Source organism: Drosophila elegans, unplaced genomic scaffold (genome assembly GCF_018152505.1).
Source record: "Drosophila elegans isolate 14027-0461.03 unplaced genomic scaffold, ASM1815250v1 contig_38, whole genome shotgun sequence".
NCBI classification, from domain to species: Eukaryota; Metazoa; Arthropoda; class Insecta; order Diptera; family Drosophilidae; genus Drosophila; species Drosophila elegans.
The window spans coordinates 372224-399194 of record NW_024545763.1 but is presented as its reverse complement, the minus strand read 5'-3'; positions in this window follow the sequence as shown (position 1 = coordinate 399194).

The window sequence follows — 26971 nt, the reverse complement described above, 5'->3', positions numbered from 1 at the left end:
TACTAAATTATTTTGATAACATGTATATTAATAATTTCAAGTCAAGGCGCCTTAAATTAAAAGACCGTAATTATATATAATATTTATTAATTATATATTTTAATTATATATTAAAATTTTATAATATTCTTAAACAATTTAAACTGTTTAAAATATATATTATTCATAAAAATTAACTGACAATTTTAAATTTTTATCATATTCTTACATAGTTAAAATTATTAAGAAAAAATGTTGTTTGTTGCTGTTACTTAACATATTTTAAAATCAGCTCCTGATCTCAACAGAATAAAAAACAGTCCCAGCGGTTAACCTGTTCAAACGACTATTTTACATTCCAGAATTTTACATTAGTTAACTTTTTCGCCGCCAGGGGGCGACAATGAGAGTAAGGATATATGTATCACAGTTTTCAAAGGGATCCTTTCAAATTGATCCCCATATAGTCAAGACGCAACCCAAAATAAATGACTCTTAGATGACGCTTTACGAGCTAAGCCGCGCATAAGCCCGTTTGGCGGGTTGCATACTACACAAAACATTTCTCTAGCTGACCCTCATTTCAACCAGTCACAACAAATTGACCTTTTAATTGGCGCTGGTCTGTTCTTCGAAATAATCGCTAAGAGGAAAATTAATTTGGATAGCACCTTGCCCACGCTTCAAAACACCAAGCTTGGTTTGATAGTTTCTGGAGGGATGTCAAGTATGCTAAATCGCAAATCTGTCTTGGCTGCCATTGTCAAGGATCCTGCTGATCATTTAGATGATGACACACTTGCTGCCGTAGTAAAGCGGTTTTGGGAGATTGAAGACATTAGTTCAGAAAAACCATCGATGCTGGGCGAGGACTTACGATGCGAGCAGCGTTCCAAAGAAAATTGCATTAGACTGGAGAATGGTCAATATTCGGTTCGCCTTTTGTCCACTTTAGAATTCGAATCTTTAGGTGACTCCTACTGTCTCTCGCATTAAGGAATCCAGCGGTGCCACAATTTTTCTTGCCTCACCATTCTGTTCAGAAGCTTGAAAGCACTACAACTAAACTTCGTGGCGTCTTTGATGGTTCTGCTAAAACTACATCTGGAATAGCTCTAAACGACTTGCTTCTAGCAGGACCAACAATTCAGCAAAAAATCTTTAATATTTGCTTCGGTTTATATTTTTTAAAATAACTCTTTGTGGAGACATCTGCAAGATGTACCGCTGCGTTCGTGTTTCGTACCCTGATGACTTTTTGAAATGTATTATTTGGCGAGAGAACTCCACAGATAAATTGAGTGTTTATAAACTAAACACGGTAACTTATGGAACCAAGTCGGCTGCCTTCTTGGCTATAAGAGCCATGCATCAGCTCTCTTATAATGAAGAAGAATCATTTCCAGTTGGAGAAAAAATGGTTCGTAGAAATTTCTATGTGGACGATCGAATCTCAGGTGGCGATTCAGTTGAAGAGGTGAAAGAAATTTGTCATCAGGTAAAAGAGCTACTGGCGCGGGGCCACTTTCCGATCCGAAAATGGTGTTTAAATGAAGCAAGCGCTCTCGAAGGAGAGTCTGATCGCGATAAAGAGCAATTGATTAAATTCCACGACGGATCAGCTATCGCCAAAGCTTTGGGGTTGGTCTGGGATCCATCTTCGGATAATCTTCTCTTTAACTTTGCACAAATTTTATCAAGTCAACGAGCAACAAAACGGATTGTGTTGTCAACAATTGCGAAATTTTATGATCCACTTGGTTTAATAGCACCCATTGTTACAAAATCCAAATTTTTTTTGCAAAAGCTATGGAGCACTAACATGGATTGGGACGACACACTGCCAGAGCCCCTTCTTTCGTCATGGGGGGAGTTGACCTCTCAGTTGTCGATCGTCCAGAACCTAACATTTCCACGATTCGTAATGCAATCGCAGGCTTCCGTCGAGATGCACGGATTCTGTGATGCTAGCGTAGCAGCTTACGGCGCGTGCTTATATTTGCGGTCGGAGACCAATGGCAATGCTGAAGCACATCTACTCTGCGCCAAGTCTAGAGTAGCTCCCTTAAAATCTTTAACAATACCAAGATTAGAACTTTTAGCAGCGTGTTTATTGGTTGAGCTTATCGTAAACGTTAAGGAAACCATAGGTTTTGATTGCACCTTTCACTGCTGGTCGGACTCGTCTATTGTGTTGGCTTGGATTTAGCAACCTCCGAGGGAGTTCAACGTATTTGTGTCTAATAGAATCGCGAAAATCCAGGAAATGACGAAAGGTATGGCTTGGCATCATGTTCCAACAGACTTGAATCCGGCGGATGTGGTACCGCGCGGATGTACCCCCAAAGATTTGCTGGAGCACTCCCTTTGGTCAAGTGGACCTCCATTTCTACTGAAAGGAGCGTCGAACTGGCCCCCCTATTAGACGCTGTAAAGAACCTTCCGAAACGGCGTTCCACGGCGCTAATTGGAACCGTTGGCACTGACATATCTAGACCTTGATGAATTAAGAACACTTGCATATGAAATTTCTGCCATTCTTAACTCCCGTCCGCTTTGTCCAATTTCAGAAAACATTGAAAATTTTGAGGTGCTAACGCCAGCGCATTCCATCAAAGGTTCCAGCTACACAAGGTTTCCTGAGCCTGACGTGAAGGCCGGTTAAGCAGTTGGCAAAGAATAACATAAATGCAGCAGCACTTCTGGAAAAGATGGAGCAGAGAGTATTTGTCCCTGTTGCAAGAACGAAGCAAATGGCGGATCAAAACATCCAACATTCAAATCGGTCGAGTTGTATTGCTTCAGGAGGACAACCTTCCACCGATGAAATGGCAGTTTGGGTGCATCCATGAAGTCATACCCGGAAATGACGGCGTCGTGAGAGTAGCTGTGGTCGGACAGCTACAGGTCTTACCAAAAGGGCCGTCACCAAACTAGCTGCTCTGCCCATCGAATCCCATTTGGTTGGAACCGAGCTTCTTCCAACGGGGGGAATATGTTTAGAGCAGACCGCCAGCACCTAGTCAAATGCTCATAGGTGTGCGCTGCACACGCAGGGCTGTTATACAGCTTTGCATGTTTATTGTTCTTCGTCTTTCTTATCTCGCTACATTTGTCGCGTTATCTATTCAGCGAAAACATGTTCAAAATTCAAGTCAAGCTTTCTGCAAGTCAGTTATACAAAATCGCTGCAACTCCGAGCACAGCTAATAAAATCAAGAAATAATTTCAATAATCGTGCGTTTAATTTATATTTCTAAACTAAGGGGTGGGATTTTGGTTGTTTTCCCCATAAACACTGTGTTTGGAAAAATATTGAAAATGTCAAATGTCCGCATTAATGAGCCTAAAAAGTCAGACTCTAATTGAATACTTAAATCCTATTTTCTTATTTTTGCACTTAGTTTAGTCGAATTGTAACTAGGCTTTTGAGATTTGCAGTAATAAGACTGTAGTTTTATACAAACATTTTTTATATAAACAAAAACACAGTAACGATCGCACCTTCAACGCCAAAAACTTATGAAATCAAATTCTGTGACGATTATTATTATTTTCTTTAACAAAAAATTAACTTTAATTTATTTAATTACTTAAGTAATCGGCAATAGCCATGTTGCTTAAAGATGTACCTATGACGCCCTAATTTTGTAACATAGAGAGATAATATTTTATGTGTGGAAACAATTCCAAAAAATCAACTCACCTCGTAATTTTCAAAAGACATCGATCTACCAATAATGTGATCACCCTATCACATCACCAGACGCCCCTCTCCGACGCATTTAAAATTAATATTGGTCGATGTTAAACACATGTTTAACGGCCAGGTATATGTTGGTGTACCACACGTATAACCCATGCAATCTTTAGAAGCATATTTTATTTTTACTAACTCTAGCTCATAATTGCTGGTGTGGGAAACAAATATTTTGAATTTGTTCTTTGTACAATATATATAATTAAATCAGTATTCAAGTAAACTTTCAATTCAATGTAATTTTTTGCATGGAAAATGCCACTGAAATATTCTTAAGCGTTTTAAACACGTTTTATAGTGAAAGCGTTCCTGACAGTTCTCCTCCAAGACTAACGGACCTCCGTGGTTTACACGAAAGCTTCAAAGACTTAAAAACTTAAAAACAAACGTAAGGACGGGCAAGCCATCTTATTTTTCCAAATATGTGGTGGCTCGATCGGATTTTAATGTTCTTAACATTCAATGCTATCCTATGTATTTGAACCGGTGTAAGGCCGAATTTTCAAATGATCCGAAGATATTTTATTACTTTGGAAATGTCAAGCAAAAAAACTACGTCTTGCCTTCATCAGTACCATTAAACTTAATTAAGGCGTCTACTGACTCTGAAATTGATTATTTATTTTCCAAGTTTTTACAAACTACCTATAATGCGGATTTTATACTCAGTTCACCCTTACAATTTAAACAGGTCAAAGTTAATTTTTTCCCCAGTAATAACAGAAATATATATTTTAAAGGATTTGGAGACCACAACACCAACATACTTTCCAGGGCCGTACGGGCTTCTTGGGTGCGTGCTTAAGTTTTTTTGTCTCAACTATTAGTAAACCGATTCTTAAACTAATCATTAATTGTCTAACTCAACAATAGTTTTTCCAACTATCTGGGAAGATTATTTTATTATTCCACTCCATAAAAAAAAGCAAATTCGGATGTTCTAAATTATATAGGTATCTAAAATGTCTGCATTACCTTAAGCATTTAAGCGCATTATTACCTCTCATTTCCATCATTTGCGTTCCTCGCTAATATCACCTTATTATCATGGTTTCGTTAAGCGACAACTACCACGAACCTTTTTGAATTGACATCTATTGTAGTTAAAGTACTTAATAATAAAATTCAGACTGCTGTTATATGTACAGATTTTAGTAAGGCTTTTGATTCCTTTAACCGTTCTCTTCTATTATTTAAATTAGATCAGCTTAGGCTTTCGAAAAATCTTTTAGCTTGGAATTCAAGTTATTTGAAAGGAAGAACTCAGAGGGTTATTTTTAAAAACGCAGTTTCCAATATAATTAACATAACATCTGGAGTGCCTCAGGGTAGTCATTTGGGTCTACTGTTATTTCCTTTTTTCATCAATGATCTTCCTTCTGCCATAATATGTACATTATCGAGTATTAATGTATGATGATGAAGGTAAACTTTGTTTGTCCTATAATAATTTGCAAACGGGTTTCGGTTGACAGTCTGATATTGATTGTTTTCAGAGACGGTGCCAATTACTTTCAGAGATGGTGTCAATCTTAAATCTTAATTGCCTTAAATATAACATAATGACATTTTATGAAGGTACGCCTTCATTTATAAGCTATTCTCTTTATAATATGCCACTGGGCCGAATATATTCGGTGAACGATTTAGGAGTTATTAAGAGATGTTAAAAAGAATTTGACGATCCTTACACAACTTAATTATTATTTACTTCCTTTGTCCGTCCATATTTAGAATATTGCGCTCAAGTTTAGAGTCCCCAATATCAAGTACACATTTATCGTATTGAGTCTGTACAAAAAAAATTTCTTCTTTTCGCCCTTCGAGGTTTGGACTGGAATCAAAACGTAAGGTTGCCTTCTTAGTAGTAGATTAGTATTGCTTAATTTACCTTATCTTGTAGCATCATGCTTGGAACTATTTTTATGAACAATCTTGTCAAAGGTGATATGAGGCCGCTTAACTCTTAATGTGTCTTTAAGACCAACCCGCAACCAACCTCAAATTTTACCCTGCATGAACCCTTTCGTGTTCTTTGTAATAATTATAATAATCTATATAATCAATTTTGCCTTTCAACCTCTATCCCATTCGTAAAAACTACAGTTTTAACTTATTTGCACCGTGCTTAGTTTTAGTTTTTTTTTATAAATTTCTCTCTGTTTTTTGTGTTTTTCTCGCGATCTCGCTAACTGCCCACTGAGCTAATAAGGCCCGCGCGTAACAAGCTCGTGCTTGGATTCCTTGGGCCACTTGTTTGTACTTTTTATAGTGCATTAACGTTCAACAACAATAAATATATATATATATATCTTTCCTAAACCAGTGTTTAGTTCGTTGTTTAAAATTTTCGACGTTCTTAAGAGCCGGAAAATAATACACGATGTTTGTGATTACGGTTTATTCAATTATTATTTATTCGGTGCACTGCAGTATAGTCGATATTTCTGGATTTCTTCACAAATAGTCTTCTCAGCAGCCTTAAAGTTCGTCTTATTGTCCAAGCAACTTCGTCAATCGGAGAGGAAGGCCCGATTGACGAAGTTGCGTACAATTCTCAGGCACGAGAAATTGCTCACGTACCAAATAAAAGTCCCATATGGTAAAGCAGGTGAATGTGACGCCCCAGCGCTTCTCCCTACGCCGTCCGACCGAGACCGACATTGAACCGAAGTAGTCAATTCCCACGTATGTAAACGGACGTTGAAAGGCTGCTAGGCGAGCGTTTGCCAGGGCCGCCATTTGGGGTACGTCCGGTTCCGCGGTTAATATATTTACTCCGATCCAAACTTTGGATCTCCGATTTAAAATCAGAGGACTGTGCGCAGCGCCATAACATTTTTTGTGCACGTTGCACCGGTAGGAGACGTTGAATGGTAGTGGCTCCTTGCCTGCTTTTGCCCTAAGCCGCTCGATGTAGAGCAAGAAAGTAGCTAGGGCCCGATATAGTCTACGCCAGTCTGACAAGTACTCTGTGTTAATGATGGGATGTAGTGTTATGGTGTGGACGGCAAGTAGTCCATGGCGTACTTCCGCAAGTGTTGTGACCAGATTGTCGACCAATACCAGCTTGAGTTTATTTATAGCAGTGAATTGCTAAGGATCTGTTTGTCTAGTCTCGCTCCGATGAAGCGAATACTGAAGTTTCATTCTAGGGAACGGGATAAGAGTCGCTACCTTGGACTTTGACGTTACGAGACTTAGTTAAGTTATTCTGCCTTGGGATATGCAAGCCGCAGCGAATGCCATTTCGCTGGCGTCGACAAATTGATGGAGCTGCACTTTACTTGCGTAGTCGCCGAGGTAAAAGTAGGGATTTGTATAGCGGCGATAATCGGCAGTGAAAGTTTCCATTGTGTCCATTTGGGTGATAGTCTATCCCAGTCTATCGAGCTTCGCCTTACTTCGTGCAGCAATATTTTTAGCTCGTTTGTGTAGCAGGAGATGAACCCCAACGTGTCGTTCATAGATATAAGCACTTGTAGAAGCTCGCGCTTGGATGGTGGCTAGAAGTAAATAGTCGTTCAAGCATTTCTTATTGGATTGCGAAGGCGCGTCCTAAGCCAGGCGGATACTCCCCGGCTTGTTCGGGTTCTTGGTGATGAACGTGGGCAGATTCTACGCCCGTTTGTTTTGTTTGGCGATTTCCTCAGCCATTTACTTACGTGCATAGTCCTTGGCGATGAGGTTGTCCATATCCTTTTGAATTAGCTCCCTCATACCTGGAAAACTGACGTTGCAGGCACTAAATTCAGTTAAATGCGCTTTGGAAGCAATCGGGCGGTGGTGTTGCAGCATCCATCCATGGGAGGCCGAATTCATATCGTCCATCTTTGAAGGCCGTAGTTGATTGCGTCCTCTGCCAAAAGTATTTTTCGTGGCACTGATGTTTCCTGTGAAAACGATTCTTTTATAGCTTCGTGAAGTTGACAGTCTAGTCGGCAAGTATATATGTTGACACGTCCTTCTTGAGGCTGACTTGCGTGCAGCTTTGTAGTGTCTATCCTAGCCGAGTCTAAGGGGCTATAGGTTGGTTCCATGTTCCTTCCCGTATCTTTCGTGGCACGGCCAAATGTCTGTTATTTGCCCTGATTACTATTCAAACGGGAGTCCTTTTAGATATCGGAATCTCTGTGCCAGCTCGATTATGTAAATTGACTGAATGGGCAAGTTCAGCTGGTCCACACTGTGAACGTTCATCATCTCGAACCTAGCTCCGGTGCGAGCATTTTATATGTTCAGCGAAGCTCGCTTAGAAGTGTCGTCTGTGCGTGTAGTATCATCGGTCCAACGTAGGCACAGCGGTTGTCTGATACCCTTTACATTTAGCTACTCAAAGATTTTGCTGTCGATGAATGTGACGGATGAATCCTCATCTAGATTGAAACAATACGGAAATGATATTTAATTTTTGCTTCAGCGGCATTGCTTCGAACTCTGTACAATTTAGTAATTTTTGGTTTACGTTCTGGCACGCCTTGCGCCTTACTTTGTTATCATAATCATCTAATCCCTCCGTGTGGTGGTGCAGACTGGCGTTCTTCGTACTGAAAATCATCATCGTTACTCGGCTTGCATCCTCTGCGATCTCTTATAGCCACTCGCTAAAGATTTGCACGGAGCAGCATTGCCCATTGAAGCTTCAGTTGAGTGCCAGTTTGTCCACAAGCTCTTGTACGAGCATCTGGTTGCTCAAGTTATCCTTGAGATCGCATGCCTCCATCGCCGAGTATATATTTCGTACGCCGAGCGCGAACTCGATGTACAGCTCTAACCTGTCCCTGGGTGGCGGGAGTTGTTTGTCGAGCACCAAGTGAAGAATATACTACGGTCGTCCAAACGCATTGGCAGAGTATTGATGATTTACGGCACCATTGCCGGCAGCGTTAATTTGCTGTGAGCAAGACCCCTGGCTTTACCCTTTAGGCTCGGTTGCAGGCGCATTAAGTTTTCCGCATGAATATAACCAGTGCTTGTCTGGTAGTTGCTAAAAAACAACGGCCAGTTTTGGGGATTACCGTCGAAAATACTTAATTCTCTTAAAATCGTTTGGCGGGCAGCGATTTGAGCGGCGTTTAGAGCACTCTGCGTAAATATGGCTTGTTTATATTCAGGGATGTATGTGCATTGGTCAGGGATCTGACATTTCAACATGAGCGACGCGTGTGTTGCCGTCTGCCCGCGTAGTGAACGTGCTATGTTATAACCTTGCCGTTGTGTGGGTGTCCTTGCTTACGCGTCGGTGGAGTCCATGTAATAGCCATCGTTGTGGTTGTTGTCGTTTTTAAGAAGTTTTGAAGAAGTTTTTAAGATTGTTGAGTTCGGCGAATAATACACGATTTTTGAAATTACGATTTATTCAGTTATTATTTATTTCGGAGGTAACACCCAGGGTCCAGAGCGTCGAGATCTCGGCGTATAAAAAGAGGATAAGTTGGACGGGACATGTTTCCCTATCCAAAAAATTTGTTTATATGTATACTCGTGCCAAACAAAATCAACAATGATCACCACAACAGCAATAGCTAACACTTACTGTAACGATTCAAAGTACAATAATTGAGAAGAGTACTTGTTTTCCAAAATTAGCTTACATATTTCCATATCCGAATTAGAACAGAAATACATGGAAGAGTTTAACTTAGATTTTTCCCCACTATGTCAATGTACTAAGACCCAAAAAGCTATTTTTTGTCCACATTAAACTTTACAAACTCTGTCAACAATGAGGCTTTATTGTATGTGCGAACTGTTTCTAGTCTTCTTATCAACTAACTTACATCTGAGCTTGGAGTGTAAAGCTGCAAATTTAAGCTTAGCATATACATAAAGTTATGAACTTATTTTAATAAGTGAGGGTATGTGTGGGTATACATCACTACATATTTAGTCTCATAGAGTATTATATTTCAACTAATTTGAATATTTTTTCCAGCGGTCGGTATCAGTTAATATTTTCATATCTTTAAAGCGACTTTTAACTGCCGTGACGCAAACGTTGGAGTAAAATTACAATCCGATCCAATGGCACACGAGCAAGCGTGACGGGGATGGCCGAAACACAGCTCGATCATATTACGATCAAGCGACAGCTGAGCTTGTTGGGCAGTGTACACTGATGACTGACTGACTTTCACATTCATTGACTTTTAGCTGGCACGTTTAAATTAATTCTTGTTATGATGGAGAGGGAAGAAGCTACCAAGAACCACACCCAAATCCGGCGAGTTCATGCGGGACAAACAGGTGCCTGACCATCGGACGCTTTTACCTCGCCCCAAGTCCTTTCAGAACTAGGGCATTGAGGTCCACGTAACAGAATTGGCGCTCAGCGCAGAATTCTTTGCATCCCTTATAAACAAGGACATGTTTAACATCAAATGATTTTTGTGGTACGTATTAAAGGTCGCGGTTTTAATATCGGGGTACCAGATATAGGGCTTATCCTTATTTAATAATTGCCAGAAATAAACATCAGTTTTTTGAACGAAGAACAAACATGGTTTTTGTGCGCATCTTAATTAGGTCTTCAGTTTCTTAAAAAAAATATAAAGTCCGCAACTTCTGCGACAGTCAGAATTGAGAGGCCTCTTAATCAGAACTTTGTCTCAGAATATACGCGGGACTATATGACTTGTTTGAAAATCTAGTAAAATCATTGTCCAGCTTTCTGTTGGTGCTGCCGACGTTTTCGGGCACAGTACCCGTCTCGTTAGTGAGACTCGGGTTCAGAAAGAGTAGGAGCGCAGACGCTTTGATAACCCATCTCTAGACCGGGAAGGATTTGCCTTGATCTAATGAGTTGCGGTTGTATTAAGCGTTTGTCGATTAAGGACTCAAGGCTGGGTAGGGGAACTGACAGGAAACAATATGGAGTTATGGAGTTTATTCAAGAAAAATACCCATCTCCAAACATTACAGTTGAACAATTAAAATTTTCATACGCTCGAAATACATATTATTTTAAAATATCTGTTCCTCCAGAAGCGTTTAACGTTATAAATAATAAAAGTTTTTGGCCTGACGATAACCTAATAATAAATATTGTTTGAATTTGAATTTGTTTCTAAAAGACAAAGAAATAATATTCATCATCCGATTTTAGAGTCTTTTCCAAAAAACTGAACACTTCTATATTTGTAGCCCAACAAAATGTAAGGGGTCTTAAAATGAAGTTACCTAGAATGTTCGCTGATTGCTCGGCCCTTAATGAACATATTATAGTCTTCTCAGAAACTTGGCTGAAACCGGAGATTTCCAACTCCGAAGTTTTTCCAAACAACTTTAACATTTATAGAACTGATCGCGTTTCTCTTAGGGGAAAGCACCACACGTGCTTATTGCTGTTAACTCCAGTCTTACATCGGAGATAATTCAGCCTGATTACCCGAATGAAATAGAATTTTTTAGTGTAAAAGACTCCTTACATTTCTTATCTATTTTTGTAACCAGGGTCTGGCATTATAATTTATGAACATCATAATTAACCTACTATTAAAGCTATCTCTACTTCTTGACAGGGACCATTTGATTGTTTTGGGAGATTTTAGTGTCCCAGTTATATCTTGGTCATCTCCTATCAACTCCCTTGTTTGCACGCGTTTGTCGAATCTTGACTTTGTTGAAGGACTTTTAGACCTATCATTACAAAAAATCAGCTTTATCAGTAACTCTTTAAATAGACAATAGGAACTGGTATTAGTTTTGGATCCGTCTGAGGTCGTGGTATCTAGAATTAACCCTCTAGTTGTCCCAGACGACCGATACCATCCCAAAATGGAACTGACATTATTCCTGCCCTGCCGTGATACCTATTCCCATTTAGTTTGTGAAACTAAAACGAAATGCTTTCGCAAATGCAACATTAATAAGCTGGGCTACTTGATTTCCAAATGCAACTGGCCAAACTTATATAATTGAATGGACATGGAAAGTACCACTGAATTTTTCTACAGAGTTTTAAAAACTTTTTTTAATGTCCCTGACAGTCTTCCTCAAAGACATAACATACCTCCGTAGTTTACACAAGAGCTTCAAAGACTTAAAACAAACACTTACTAAAAATACAAAAGGACGGGCAAGCCATTTGATTTTTTGAAATATGTGGTTGCTCGATCGGATTTTAATGTTCTTAACAGTCAATGCTATTTTATGTATTTGAACCCGTGTAAAACCGAATTTTCAAATAATCCGAAGCAATTTTAGAACTTTGTAAATGTCAACCGAAAAAACTCCACCTTGCCTTCATTAGTACGATTAAAATCAACTGAGGCGTCTACTAACACTGAAATTGCTGATTTATTTGCTATGTTCATCCAAACTACCTATAGTGCGGCTTCTTGTCTAAATTCAGCTTACCCTTTCAATTTAAAAAGGTCAAAATGTATTTTTCCCCGGTAATAACAGAAAGTTCTCTTCTAAAGGATTTGGAGTGTAGTATGCTCATATATAGGGTACACACTGTACCGCTTATATCACTGTAACATTGTAGAATTTGTTTATGTCCGAATATTCCCAGCACTTCAAGTGCAAAGCAATTCGACCCACACAACAATGATGTGCACATCCTAAATGCTGAGTCGGCATGTCTGCATGCGCGGCCGACCATTCGGTTACCATGTGAGCATAACACTCTCTCTCTCATGCGCGGCCGCTGCTTGCGCAGCCTAAATACACTTACGTATACATTAACATATATATTCAGATACATAAGCGTTGGCCGCGGCGCTGCTCGTGCAGCTATATGCATTGTAAGCCAAGCCAACATTATTCTTAAGTGAGCATTCTAAAAATGAGTCCCGATCTAAACGGACGGAATAATAAAGCCCAATATATATAATAACATTACAGTGCACTCTTTTCTTCTGTTTAAAAAATAAAGACTAATATACATACAACCAACTTTACAGGAGACCACAACACCAACATACTCTCCAGGGACGGATGAGACTCCTAGGTGCTTGATTAAGTTTTAAGCCTCAACTATTTGTAAACCGATTCTTAAACTGTTTCAGTTGTCTACCTCAACATCAGTTTTTCCAATTATCTGGAAAGATTCTTTTATTATTCTACTCCAAAAAAACCTTTTCACTATTGAACGCCCATTTTCGATAAACAAAGTCACCACCTTGATACGTTCTTTTGGTGTTAAGTTATTCATGGTTCAAATTGTACAGAATTGTCGTTTCCAAAACGTAACTTCACAAGTCAATCGCTTCACAAACGTCAAAGCTTTTCAGTGTTTCTATACCGAAGCTCGAGAGGGCGCACCGTGTATGATAATTTGCAATCGGATTTCGGTTTACAGTCTGATATGGATTGTTTTCAGAGGTGGTGTCAATCTAACCTTTTAAATCTGAATTGCCCTAAATGTAACGTTATTACTTTCATTAGGCAAACGCCTTCATTTACAAGCTATTATTTTCATAATATGTCACTGAACCGTATTTATTCGCTCAACGATTTGGGAAATCCTTTTGACCCAAAATTAAATTTCGACTGTCACATAAAGTCTACTGTTAACATGGAAACACCACATAAAAGCGAAAAGACAACAACTCAAACTGAAAACACTAAAAATGTCCTGGTTACTAGGTAGAAAATCAGCAGCCACTTTGGAAAACAAAATTCTTCTCTACAAAGCCATTTTGAAGCCTGTTTGGACCTACGCTATCCAACTCTGGGGAACAGCTATCAAATATTGAAATACTTCAGCGCTACCAATCAAAAATCTTGCGACAAATTGTTAACGCTCCATATTATGCAACCAATGCAAATATTCATAAAGATCTAAATATTCCAACTGTAAAAGAGGAGATAAAAAAATATAGTAAGAAATATACAGACAGATTTCAAAATCATGTAAATAATTTAGCCCTAGGTTTAGTAGACAATAGCTTAACATTCAGAAGACTCAAAAGATTCCACATTCTAGGTAAATTTAAGTAAACGAGAAATTTAATTATTAGCAGGTTTCACTGGAAATCTGCTATTCCTGTTATGTACATATTAGTGATACAATTTACTTATGGTTATTAGACAGATTGTAAATAAAAATTAAATTAAAAAAAAAAAAAGAAGACTATGAGTGTTCTTAGGTTTATTAAGCGATGGTTAAAAGAATTATTTACTTCCCTTGTCCGTCCTGATATGTAAGGTTGCCTTCTTACTCTAGTAGATTACTATTGCTTAATTTACCTACTCTTGTCGAATCATTATTGGAACTTTTTTTATGCACAATCTTTTCAAAAATGATATTGACTCCATAGAATTATTAAGCCGCTTAACTTTAAATGTGCCTTTTAGACCAACCCGCAACACCATCCTCAAATTTAAACCTGCATGAACTCTTTCGTGTTCTTTAACAATAGTCGAATATTACCAACCTGTTTCCCTGTCTTAAAAATAAAATTATAGCATTTTTTGCACCGTAATTAGTTTTATTTTTTTATAAATGTCTCTATATTATGTTATTAATGTTTTCCTCGCGAACTCGATAGTCTCTATATTTATTATGTTATTAATGTTTTCCTCGCGAACTTGATAGTCTCTATATTATGTTATTAATGTTTTCCTCGCGAACTCGATAGTTGCCCTCAATGTTAAAGTGCCCGCGCGTAACAAGCTCGTGCTTGGTTTCGTTGGGCCACTTGTTGGTACTGTTTATAGAGCATCAACGCTCAACAATATACCGCAATGTACAATATCTATTTTAATCGTTTTTTGTTTCAGAAGAACATAAATAATCATAAATTATTATGAGCTCAGTGCCTGTCATGTTAATCGATAAAGAGAACTAATTTATGATCTGTTACTCAAACCCGAAAAGGTGCAGTTCTTAGCACTTGTAATCTTCATGTGCAGGCCACTAGAGCTATCAAATATTTTTGCTTAAGATGTGTCTCACACTGCACCAAGCGCCTCTGTGCGGGGGACAAAAGATAACAATCCCGCTCTAACATTTTGATCTAGAGGGGCTATAGACCCCCTATAAATATATAGGACAAGAATTGGTCAGATCGTACCACTATATCCTATAGCTTTCATGAAAACAATCGAGGGGAAAAAAAATATTTTTTTCTTTTTACATTTTTTTTAGTAATAGTTTAGTGTTCCCGACTTTCGGCTTTAATATTATTGAAATCGGACAACTATATATATATCAAGAATATATAAACTTCTGACTGAAATTGTAATACCTTCTGCAGGGGTATAAAAACTAAGAAAGCTCACAATTATGTGCTAAATACAATATTGATTTAAACAAAACACAACACATATACTTTTTGTTGTAAAAAAAAGTTTATACCTTAGCTTACGCTGAAATACCCAATGAATATCAAGCTCTTTCTTTCGATGCTATTCTTGAAGAGGACAGATAGAACAAAACAAAAAGATGACTTTGATTTTAAAATATGAATAACTTCCCACAAATAAAAGAAAGCAGTCCAGCAAACAGTGGCCTACCGGTTGCCAGATACGCGGCGATTTCACCCATAGTTACGGTAATGCGGCGAGGGAGTGTGGTACCGTATGCACAGAGAGGGACAGAAAGATTCCGAGAGAGACGGCAACCGGATAGAGAGCGTGGGATGCAAAAGGGAACAACGGGACAGCACCGGACTTCGGACTTCGGGCTAAGTCTAAGTTCTCACAACTTCGGTTCGGAAGGGAAGTTGTCTATAACTAGCTGCCTTGCTACAAACATCGCATAGGCGAAGTCCGGCGTACGCCTGCTCGTCCTGCGAGAGTTGTACAGGTCCTGGTTAGATCGGCTTGTGTCTCAAAATGTTAAGAGCACAGTAGTTCCCCGCAGACCAAGAACGGAAGCTGACCGAATCCCGAGAGCCAAATACCCTGCTGCTTCTGGTTCTGCAGGAGAAAGCAAGGAGCAGAGCCTGGAAATCGTACCAGGGAGCAGAGCGAGGACATCAAGAACTGCAAGTCTACAAAACCACGGCAAAGATGAAGGCATTAGAGTTCCCCACTTGTCACTATCAGCCCCAGACCGAGTCGGCAAATAAAAATACCTTTTTTAAATTCGAACTTTCTGTGCGTTTGTATAAATTTGGTTGGACGAACACACACATCTTCTAGCCGCAAGATATTCGTAGCAAGAGGAAACTAAAAAAATTAGTACGTTACAATTTACCATAATTAGAAAATTTAACAAAGAAGCAGCGCGTTGTTCTGGGGCGCGTTGAACGTGGGCCAAATTAAGAATTTTCATGGATTGCCACTACTGCAAAAGACTCGTCTTGGCTGGATCGTGACTGGTGGCAGGGATAGACTTCGCGGCAATACCTCTCTTTTGGCATCTCAAGGCTTGAAAAACCATATTGTTGATACACAATTTCATGTCCGCTTGAAATATCTGGTAAGGCAATTTTCACAAGTCTAATATTTGGACAGTGGAGTCATAATGGCCAGCATGTAAGAGCTGGAGTGTGAGGATCATGTTGTCAAAAATTTCTCTCGCGACATCAGGAGGTCTTGGCTGGATCGTGACTGGTGGCGGGGATAGGCTTCGCAGCAATACCTCTCTTTTGTCATATCAAGGCTTGAAAAACCATAGTGTTAGCTTGAAAGATCTGGGTAAGGCAATTTTAAAAAGTCAAATGTTTGGACAGTGGAGTCATAATGGAAGAGCTGGAGTGTGAGGATCATTTTGTCAAAAATTTCATCAGAAGAGCTGCCAACAAGTTGTGCCTGCTGCCCATCGATGATAAAGTTGAAAGACAGGCTTTCAACGGGGGGTTTCTTTAAGCTGTATATTTTATAAGAAAAAATAAAATTACGAAGGCAATTGCAAGCCATACCCATACCTAGCGGTATGCTTAATATCTAAGCTTATTAAGACAATGTTAAAAAATATTTAATCTGAAATTGTAATAAAAGTAAAATTCATATGGCGCAATTGGTGGGGCATTTGCCGAGACATCCAGCCTGGCTACACAGGGTAGCTTGGCATTTCTCTCGGAGTTACTACACCTCATAGCGCAATTGGTGGCGCATTTGGCGACACATCCAGCCTGCCTACACAGGGTAGCTCGGGCATTCTTCCCGGAGTTGAAGCATCATATGGCGCAATTGGTGGCGCATTCGGCACATCTCATTGCGCATTTGGCGGCTCAACCAGCCTGGCTGCACATGGTAGCTCGGGCATTCTTCCCGGAGTTGCAGCACCCCAAGGCGCATGTGCCGGCGCATTCGGCGCATTTGGCGGTGCATTCGGCGGCACATCCAGTCTGGTTACACAGGGTAGCTCGGGAAACAGTGTCTATCCTACAAATATTTCAACACATTTAAAAGCTCCTTTTATGCAAAGACAATCTAATATGCAGCCCAGAAAGTTAGTAGACTTGCCAGACTTAAATGGATACTCGGAAGATTTGCCAGTATTTATTACCATGTTTAGTGAATATTCGTTTACATAGCAATATACGAATCTAGAGAACTTACTTAGATTGCAAAAAAAACAAGAAAGAAAGCAAACTTCGGCAAGCCGAAGTTCATATACCCTTGCAGCTATTGCAAGAATTAAATACTTTTGAAAACATTAAAATTATGACTTACTTGCGTATATGTTGAAAAACATTGAAGCTATGATGACTTGCAGCTCAATTATTAGATAGTAATTTTATATATTTTTATTATTTCTATGGGAGCTATGTGATATAGTCGTCCGATTTTGATTAAATTTTAACCGTAATTCTGAAATAATTAACCAATACTATATGTCGAAGAACTAAGAAAAAAATTAAAAAACAGCTAAGTTATAATTTTGAAATTTAAATCGTAATTCTGAAATATTTAACCATTACCATCTTGTCAAAAAACTTAAAAACGGCAAAGTTATAATTTTTTTATTTATTTTTCCGAAATTTCGTATGGGAGCTATATGCTATAGTCGTCCGATCCGGCTCGTTCCGACTTATATACTACCTGTAATAGAAAGAAAACTTTTGGGAAAGTTTCATGCAGGTAGCTTTAAAACTGAGAGACTAGTTTGCGTAGAAACGGACGGACAGACGGATAGACGGACAGACGGACATGGCCAGATCGACTCTGGTAGTGATGCTGATCAAGAATATATATACTTTATAGGGTAGGAAATGTCTCCTTCACTGCGTTGCAAACTTCTGACTGAAATTATAATACCCTCTGCAAGGGTATAAAAATAATGGGAAATGCTAAAAATTAAGTTAAAAGCTAACTGAATAATCCCGAAAATGTATAATCGCTTACATTTTCGTTTTTGACGGCAATAACTTTTAATAAAAAGCCAGATTGTGATGAGTAACGAATTTCCAACTTTATCAGAACACAACCTCGATAAAATAGTTCCTTTTGCAACTAAAGTTAAGAATTTAGTAATATACTTACAATTCGCTGAAGCCGTAAAATACCTCTATAACCCGACCTTGATAGAACAGCTCATTGGGAAATTGCCCATATCAAAACGAATACAATAAAGCGAGCACTGCACAAATATATTTCTTTTCCCAAACTTAAGCCACTTTAGCGCTTGGCTTGGCGAAATAGGTAAAAGTGTGCCTAAAGCTACCCTAATGAATCCGATGATGAACGCTGATCATAATTAGCAAAGAACTGTCATGCAAACCACACAACATACAGAGGATCATAAAAAGCCAATGGTGACTTGTTACAAATGCAAGGAAAATCATCCATTACTCAAATGCGCGGTATATTAAAAGGCAAGTTATAAAAGAGATGGTGTTCAATCCCACGTTAGCAGTGTTAAGTTGCCCAGCTGATCAAGCTTGCACCATCTGGCAACTCTATGAAAAATTTAGTAATATGAAAAGAAGCGACCAAGAGCGTAAACGAGCATGTAAAGTACACACATAGACGCTGTACGATACAATTATTGGTAGTATGTTAGGTTATAGGTGTAAGCGACGTAATATGGATAATAAATATTTAGATGAAGACGAATATTAAGCCATTGTTAAGTCTCGCACCCGAGTGACAACGCTAGCCGATATTAAATAAGTTAATAGAAAATACTAGCAAGTAAGTAATATACCAGAAATTTCGAACGCAAAAAAAAGGGAGCGTGGGGAAGGTGGTCATACAACGATGGAGTTGGCGGTCCCGTGTGTCGGAATGGTAAGACGGGACGGACGTGTCTACCGCAGTAATTTTTCGTGTAATCCGAAGAAATGCCTCGACCGCGCGACGGCACGCGGCAAGTGAATAAGTGGGCTGATCAGTGTTTTGAGGTTAGTGTACATAATATTCCTCTCCGTTAAGTAAAGACGGTGTAACGGACTCGTAGGAGGGTATTAGATAAATAAAATAATCTTAATAAAAAAATAAGTTGAAACCGAATATTAGCCACAGTTAAGTTCCAAGCCCGAGTGGCAACGCTAGCCGATATTTAGTAAGTTAATAGAAAATACTAGAAAGTAAGTAATATACCATATCCCGAACGCAAGAAAAAGGGAGTGTAGGGAAGGTGGTCATTCAACTATGGAGTTGGCGGTCTCGTGTGTCGGAATGATAAGACGGGACGAACGTGTCTCCCACAGTAATTTTTCGTGTAATCCGAAGTAACGCCTCGACCGCGCGACGGCACGCGGTGAATAAGTGGGCTGATCAGTGTTTTGTACTCTGTACGGTGACACCCGGCCCGTCTGGTCTAGTATCCTAGCTTCCCTTCCCGTAGTATTTGTGACCTGTACGCGGACACCCGGCCCGTCTGGTCTAGTATCCCAGCTTCCCTCCTCGTAGTATTTGTGACCTGTACGCGGACAGTAGTATCTTAGCTTCCCTCCTCGTAGCGCATGTGACCGGTACGCGGACACCCGGCCCGTCTGGTCTAGTACCCTAGCTTTCATCTTCGTAGTGCATGTGACCTGAGCGCGGACATCATTCCCGACTGGTCAATTATACCGCCATCTTATTCCCTTCAATCCCCCCACGTCCAACAAATTCTACCCGGCTTGGCCTCGCCCGAAGATCCAGCCCGGTGGATTTTTGGCCTCCGATACATGGAAAACGAGTTGCGCGCCTGGAATACCGAAGCGATCAGTGACGTCACCCACCGGTCCCACAATAGTGTCCAGGCTTGGCCTCGCCCGAAGGTCCAGCTCGGTGGATTTTTGGCCTCCGACACGCGGAAAACGACCTACGCGCCATAATCGCGGAAGTGACCAGTGAGATCACCCGGCGTTCCCACTCTCGTGAAATCGTTCGCCTGGCTTGGCCTCGCCCCAAGGTCCAGTCCGTTAGATTTTTAACTCCGGAGCAAGATACGACGCGATCAACTCCGACATCACTCTCTCTCCCGGCGTCCATGAGAACCTTCGGCGTGACCCCCCAAACGACTCATTCACTCGAATGAAACTCTCTAATCCGGTGTTTCGGTGATTCACAAATTTCTTGTAAAGGACACCTGGATCTGACTGAGATCTGTACCCCGGCCAGAGAGCATCCTTACAAGCAACAGCGGCTAATTGTCACGGCAACAGCATTTTTTCTCTAACAATTAATCATTGAAGTGCACAATTACAATTACGGCATTAAAGACTTCTGTTGTTTCTTATTAAGACCGAGAGAGCCCCTTCTACAATGACAGCCCTGCATATATCGGCAAGGCGTTACAACTGAACAGATGGGCGCTAGTTAAAGAACTTGGCCTTTGCTATTGTTGCCTGAGAGGTATATATTTGGACAACCCCAAAATAGCTCCATAAGTCCCTTGATATTTTCCATCGAATCCCAATTGCCATCAATGAACTTGTATATAGAAAGGGAAGTGCATAATTTAGTCTCATATTATTTTACAACTGAAAACTTTGGAGTTAAAATCTCAGAGCAACGACTAGAATCATTAGGTGTTACAAGACGATTAATAAACTGAGTTGAAAATAAAATGAATTTAGAAAACATGCTTGAAAATGATCAAGCAATTATGGATTTCATTAGCAAGGGTTACGCTGTTGAACCTTAAAAAGAAAGGAAGCGTCCATCCTAAATAATCGCACCTGGTATTTACCCCATCTCGGAGTCTATAATATCAACAAACCAAAAGAGAAGCGTTTGGTGTTCGAATGAGCAGCCACGGTGGACGGATTTTCTCTTAACCCAATCTTTTTGAAAGGACCAGATGAGAATCCACCATTAACACAAGTACTTTTTTAATTTCGCCAAGCTTCAGTTTGCGCTGACATTAAAGAAATGTTTTTACAAGTAAGGGTTATAGAAGCTGACCAATCCGCCTTAAGATTCTTATAGAGGTGTAGAAACCAAGAATCGGACGCATCTACTTTTAAAATGAATATTATGATATTTGGTGTTCTTTTTCCCCTTGTTGCGCTCAGCATGTAAAAAATTTAAACGCACAAAAAGCTACACGATATAAATAATCTGTAATTGAAGCCGTACAAGACAAGTACTAAAAGGGAAGCCCTTGCAATAAGCGAACCGGCTAGGTGTGTCCACAAGCTGGCAATTTCGATTTAGGAGGCTTTGTTTCGAATTCGCTAAGCGTACAACACCACCTTAATAATAATAAGAACTAAGTCTCGCACGGATCAATTGAAATAAATGCCAGCGTAGTAGTCAAAATACTCTGAGTGCACTATAGTAGCCAAAACGACGATTTTATTTTTAACTTAGAACTTAGGATGTCATGAACGGAATAAAATTTATAAAGTTTGAAATGATTACAAAAATGTAAAATGAGTAAGTGATACTCGCCAATATTCCTCGAGTGTGACGTAAGCATTGAGCTCCACGTGTGCCGAGCGAGATGGCCCTTGCATCCGTGGCCTATTGGCGAATCAAATACCAAAAAGAAGTATAACTGTTTAGTATATATACTATACGAACTACAGCTTGCGGCCTTAGGAACTCAACTGAAAAATTCAATTTTAGCTAGTCACATGCACGAGTAGAAAGATCCATTTCGGAAAGAAAAGGGTGGTAGCTACTATTCCTGAAAGTTGACATGAATCGATTTGCACACTATTTTTGTTTGAAACGAAGTGTAGGATGGATCTTAAGATTTATATATCGGGTACGTCATGGTAGTGAAGTTTACGTTAAGCGAATTTCAATCAGCATAAGGAAATTATGTAAAATGGCACAGTCTCAATCTTATTCTCAAGAACTAGAATGCATTCAGAGATCCGACGACGTTCCGAAAAGTAATCAAATATATTCCTTATGTTCCAAATTACCGGTGGTATACGGAAGGCTTGATTACGCTACAAAAATTCCAGAAAGAACTCGTCAGCCAGTATTTTGCCCAATCGACACACATTGACTAATTTGGTAGTCAAATGGTACCATGAGCGCTATCACCACAATTACAGTCAAAAATTTTGTATTTTTAATTAGGACAAGCTGTTAAACGGGTCAAATTCAATTGTCAATACTGCAAGAACAAAAGCGCACGTCGAATCGTAGCTTTGATGGGGCAATTGCCAAAAGATATAGTCACGCCATACCAAAAACACTTTTCATATGTAGACTTGGACTATTCTGACCAAATAATGTTAACAGTCGGCCGACGCCACTATAAAGGGTGGGTTACCCTATTCACAGTCAGGGCAATGCATCTTGAACTTGGAACAGATTTATGTATATGTCGGCGCATACTAAGAGTGTGTGGATGTTGGTATGAGTGTATAGGCATACAGTCTCTGGAATTTCACCAGAAGACTAATTTCATCATTATAGTAATATTGCATCAGTCCCTAGCGGTGTTGTGTTTGGTTGTCTGCGTGTTGTCGCTTAAGAAGTTCCGTTTTAGCGGGGCGAAAGCGTTGTGTCGCTGTCGCCGAGTGTGGTTCGGTGGTAAGCACAGAAAGATGAAGGGATGACGCTGGTAGTTGCGTTTAGAATTACGTGCGAAACTCGCTGCGCTATTACAGTGTCGGAAAATAATAACAATGCTGCAACATATTTATATTATATATACTATGTATTCGAAATTTCGTCAATGGGAGAGGAGTGCCTATTAAAATTAGATCCGACATGGGAACTCATATTGTTGGAGCTAATAACGAGATTAACAGGATAAAAGACCTGTTCGATTGGGAAGACATTAAATGTGACATGCGGAACAAGAAAACTGATTGGGAATTTAATTGTCCATCGATTCCAAGCTCAGGTGGCTGCTGGGAACGTCTTGTTAGATCGACAAAAAGAGTGTTAGCAGTTACGCTAAAAAAACAACCACCACAAGTTGAAACCTTAACAAGTCTTCTTATCGAAGCAGAAAATATTGTCAATAGCAGACCACTGACACATGAAACATTTTGGCGTCGTTGGATTCGGAATACCTGCCAGCGTTAACGCGTCGAACAAAGTGCTTTGCTCTCAGTGAAATAATTACTGAAGACGATGTAGTAATCATGTGCGACGAGAACCAACCGCGAGGAAACTGGAAGAAGGGAAAAATAATTAAAACGATACGAGCTAAAGGCAATCAGATTAGAATCGCTGAAGTAAAAAAAACCAATTGAGTTTTGAAGAGACCAATTTCTAAATTCTGGTAGTGCTTGACGTATAAAGTAAAACTAGCGACTAGTTTTCGGTAGGCGGCATGTTATTGAACCAAACCGATGAATGCACAGAATCCCACTTTCTCATTTTTCACATATGGTTATTATATGCGAGTGTTCGTCTAATCCGTCAACTATATATACGATCACGGACTCCTCATCTATTTGTCCCATAGCAGTAATTTTTTTCATGTTAAGCTAATGAATGGAAGTTTTCTTCACCTTTTTTTTCCGCTAGCTTTGCATGTATTTCGGCACTTCTTAGTGTGCGTTTGAATTCAGCTGTGAGAATACTTTTAAGTTCACCATAACTGCTGACTTAAACTGACTTCAGGAACAGTTTGGCGATTTTTGTCATCTTTCCGCGAGCCTGTACTTACTTCTGTTTATCGCTTAATTCATAGGCATCCGAATTTTGCTCAAAAAAGTTCGGGTAAAAGTTCGGGACTACCTGGGAAAAATTTTTTGCAATTATCTTAGGTTCTATATTTAGTCTGTGATTGACTTCATCAGCTGGAATTTTTAGGGAAAGCAACTGAATTATTTGCCGCAAGCTTTGGTTATTCATCTCAGCCATGTTTGTGTCTCTTGGGTCTTGACTTTGTTCTAGCAAGCTTAGGTGATCCACTCATTCTTTGTCCTTACCCATACAATGCTGTTGGAACTTCTTTAATTGTGTCCATGTCACTACACCAGATGGTTGTCTCTATTATTCTCCCTCGTCGCTCATGCTCTCATATTCATCGCTGCTGAAGTTTGGCAACCGCCAAAAAATTTAAGTTATAGCGTTTTAGGTTGAGCTCCCAAATGTAATATAGTTTTATTGGATATTTGTTAAATTGTTTTGATTTGATTTCGGCTCTGGATTAGGTTGTGCGACTAGTGGTTCTCCACATAATAAACAAACTGCCGTCAGGAATGTAATATCATAGGGATCGTTATATTTTGGAGTTAGTGTTTATAGTAGTAGTTAGTAGTTATAATTTTTATGTAGGAACTTTGTTAGACAATATGTATCGGCGCTTTGGAAGGGCCGTTCACTAGTGTTTCGGGGCTTCTAGATGTCTAGTTTGGTCGTCGCTTGGCGAGGGGAGCAATGTCTCCGGGATACGCTCTCTATTGCTGACGGCTACGATGATTCTCTGGTAACGGCGCTGCGAAAAGTCCGTGCTCTGTTGTTATCCTAGGGTTTCAGCGCTGCGAAAAGGCCGTGCTTCATCGACTCTGTACGTAGTCTGCCTTATTTGTGTGCTGGTCAGTTGGTAGGAACGATCTACTTGGTTTAGTGGGATTCGTGTGATTTGGGAGCTGAGCGCATCGTTAGTTCAGCGTGCCGGGGCACCGTTAGTTCGACCTGCTGGGGCATAGTTAGCTTGTCCTGCCGCTAGTTCGTGTCGTTTCCCGGTCGGAAACCGGAAACGTGACTTCTGGAAGAAATTTACTGAGATGGGCCCGAATCATGAAAACCACCCCGGACCAATGATCTAATAAAATTGTATAACATTTTTTTCCAACAAACTTTTAAAATTTTCATCAGTCTTTGAAACTTTAAATTCTTGTTTTCCTAAACCATTTGTGTTTGTCGGCCCTGCAGCAATAAAATACAGCTGTACCAGTGCTATCATAGCGGACGATGACCAAATAATGAAAGAGTCCCTCCGAGCTGATGAAGTGGATGTGGATAGCTGCCGAAATTCCAACCTCTTTGTCATTGAAACGAATACAAAAGAGAGCGAAGGCAAGGACGTGGTTTAAGGGATACCTCTGTTAGGTCCAAGAAATCTAGGTCGCTAAAATTTGACTTCGAACGTGTCTAGAATCTACTTCTGGTGAGGGTTCGGATGTTTCGGCAGATACAGTGAAGGCTCAGGAAGCTGTTTCTCCACCTTTTGGTCTGATGATGATGAATTCCTCTTCCTGGCGATGTTATGGACGCCCGGGATTCACTGTCACATATCTCTTATGAACGATAAACCGTTTTGACTAATTAAGGGTCATTAAGGGTGTTACCGATGTCCAGAAGCTTATGAATCTTATCAAGTCGGCCACCACAAATATACGCCTTAACATATTATATTAGGACCTGCTACAGTTAGGGGTCGCCCTCTGATGACACCTAAAATATTGCAGATAATAATATCCCATTTAACTTCTGGCAAGCCACAAGAAAAACACAAGAAAGCCACAAGAAAGCCACAAGAAAGCCACAAATAAGTTAATTTGTACGTGCCCCGATTCCTGCTTAGAGTGCCTGGGGTCTGGTCCCATTCACTCCGGCTCTTCACTCTAAATAGCAAAAGACTATTTATGCCTGCCCTCCGCATTCTCAACAACGCTCACCACAGCCCTCCCCAGAAGTCCATGATGATGAAAATATTGGAACTTCTTATGAATCAACTCGGCAACTCTCCTGCTAAGACGTCTAATATTGGTATTCGTATATTTTTAATCTCGCTGGAAAAATCTTGAGCTAGAGCACTACCCTACCTCTTATTCAATTGACATCATGCTGATTAATAAAACACTTTTTAGCAGTTGTTCACATCTTACGATTTTTGGCTATGACCTTTTTCCGGCCAATCAACCGTCAGCGCTGTGGGGCTGCAATCTTAATCCGTTCACACCTCCAATACTCTCCTTACAGCACTAATTCAACTGCGAAAATTCAGGCCGCTGCAATTTCCTTGAGTAGATATATGTTACTTGGTTTTGGCTTCTATCCTCTGAACTCCGTCCTTTTACTGGTCAGTTCAGGAATATAGACAACTCTTCCGTGAATTTTCCAACTGGTTCATCATAGCTGGAAACCGAAATGCATATAATCAATTTTGGGGCTGCAGAGGATCGTCTCCAAGAGGTGTTGAACTGTTTGAGTATCTGACGTCTTCTAGTTTACTAATTATAGTTACTGTAGGACCTACACACTTTCCATCTGATGCCACGACAAATGGTGTTTTGAGTTTGTTCTCTACAAGGGTATTTTACTAAAAATTCATGATATACTTTTATGCGCCACTGTTTCGACCCATTTGGTTAAGCCAAGGAAACTCCCGTGTTGGGCCAACATTGAGCGTGTTTAAGGACCATCTTACGAATCTTATTAACCATAAGAAATCCACTCATCTGAGTTGCCCGCAGGGTATTGATGCTGCCGTTAATGACCTTGCTGTCAAGATCCAGTCTGCCGGAGACGCTTTATTTGCCGATTCTTTACTGAGAAAAGCACTTTTCGAGATTAAGACGAGGCTTTGAACTGTGGAAATTAACTCGTGGGCTGAAGCGCCAATCACTTAAAAAGCTGCCCTTAAGTTGTTTTAATGGTACTTTTTCACATATATATAGACTAGCCGTGACACTAGCCACCCCTATGAACATAGGAAGACTTAAGAGACTAAATTCATCTCGCAACAAGAAACATGGACGAACCGCTAGTCGGAGACTCATACTAGACACATAGACCGCCATACTGTCAGATTGTTTGGGGATCGCCCCAAACGCCTCATCGCGGTCCATTCTACGCTTCCTTCAGATCTCACCGATCTTGAAGTCGGTAATTACATTGAGTTTGTCTCCGTCGCTTTTAATGATGCCTATGTTAGTATTTCTTGCTCATACATACCACCACGATCTGAAATTTCTGTTTATAAGCAACATTAGAATATTTTTTTCTGAACAAACTCAAACATAGCTGATA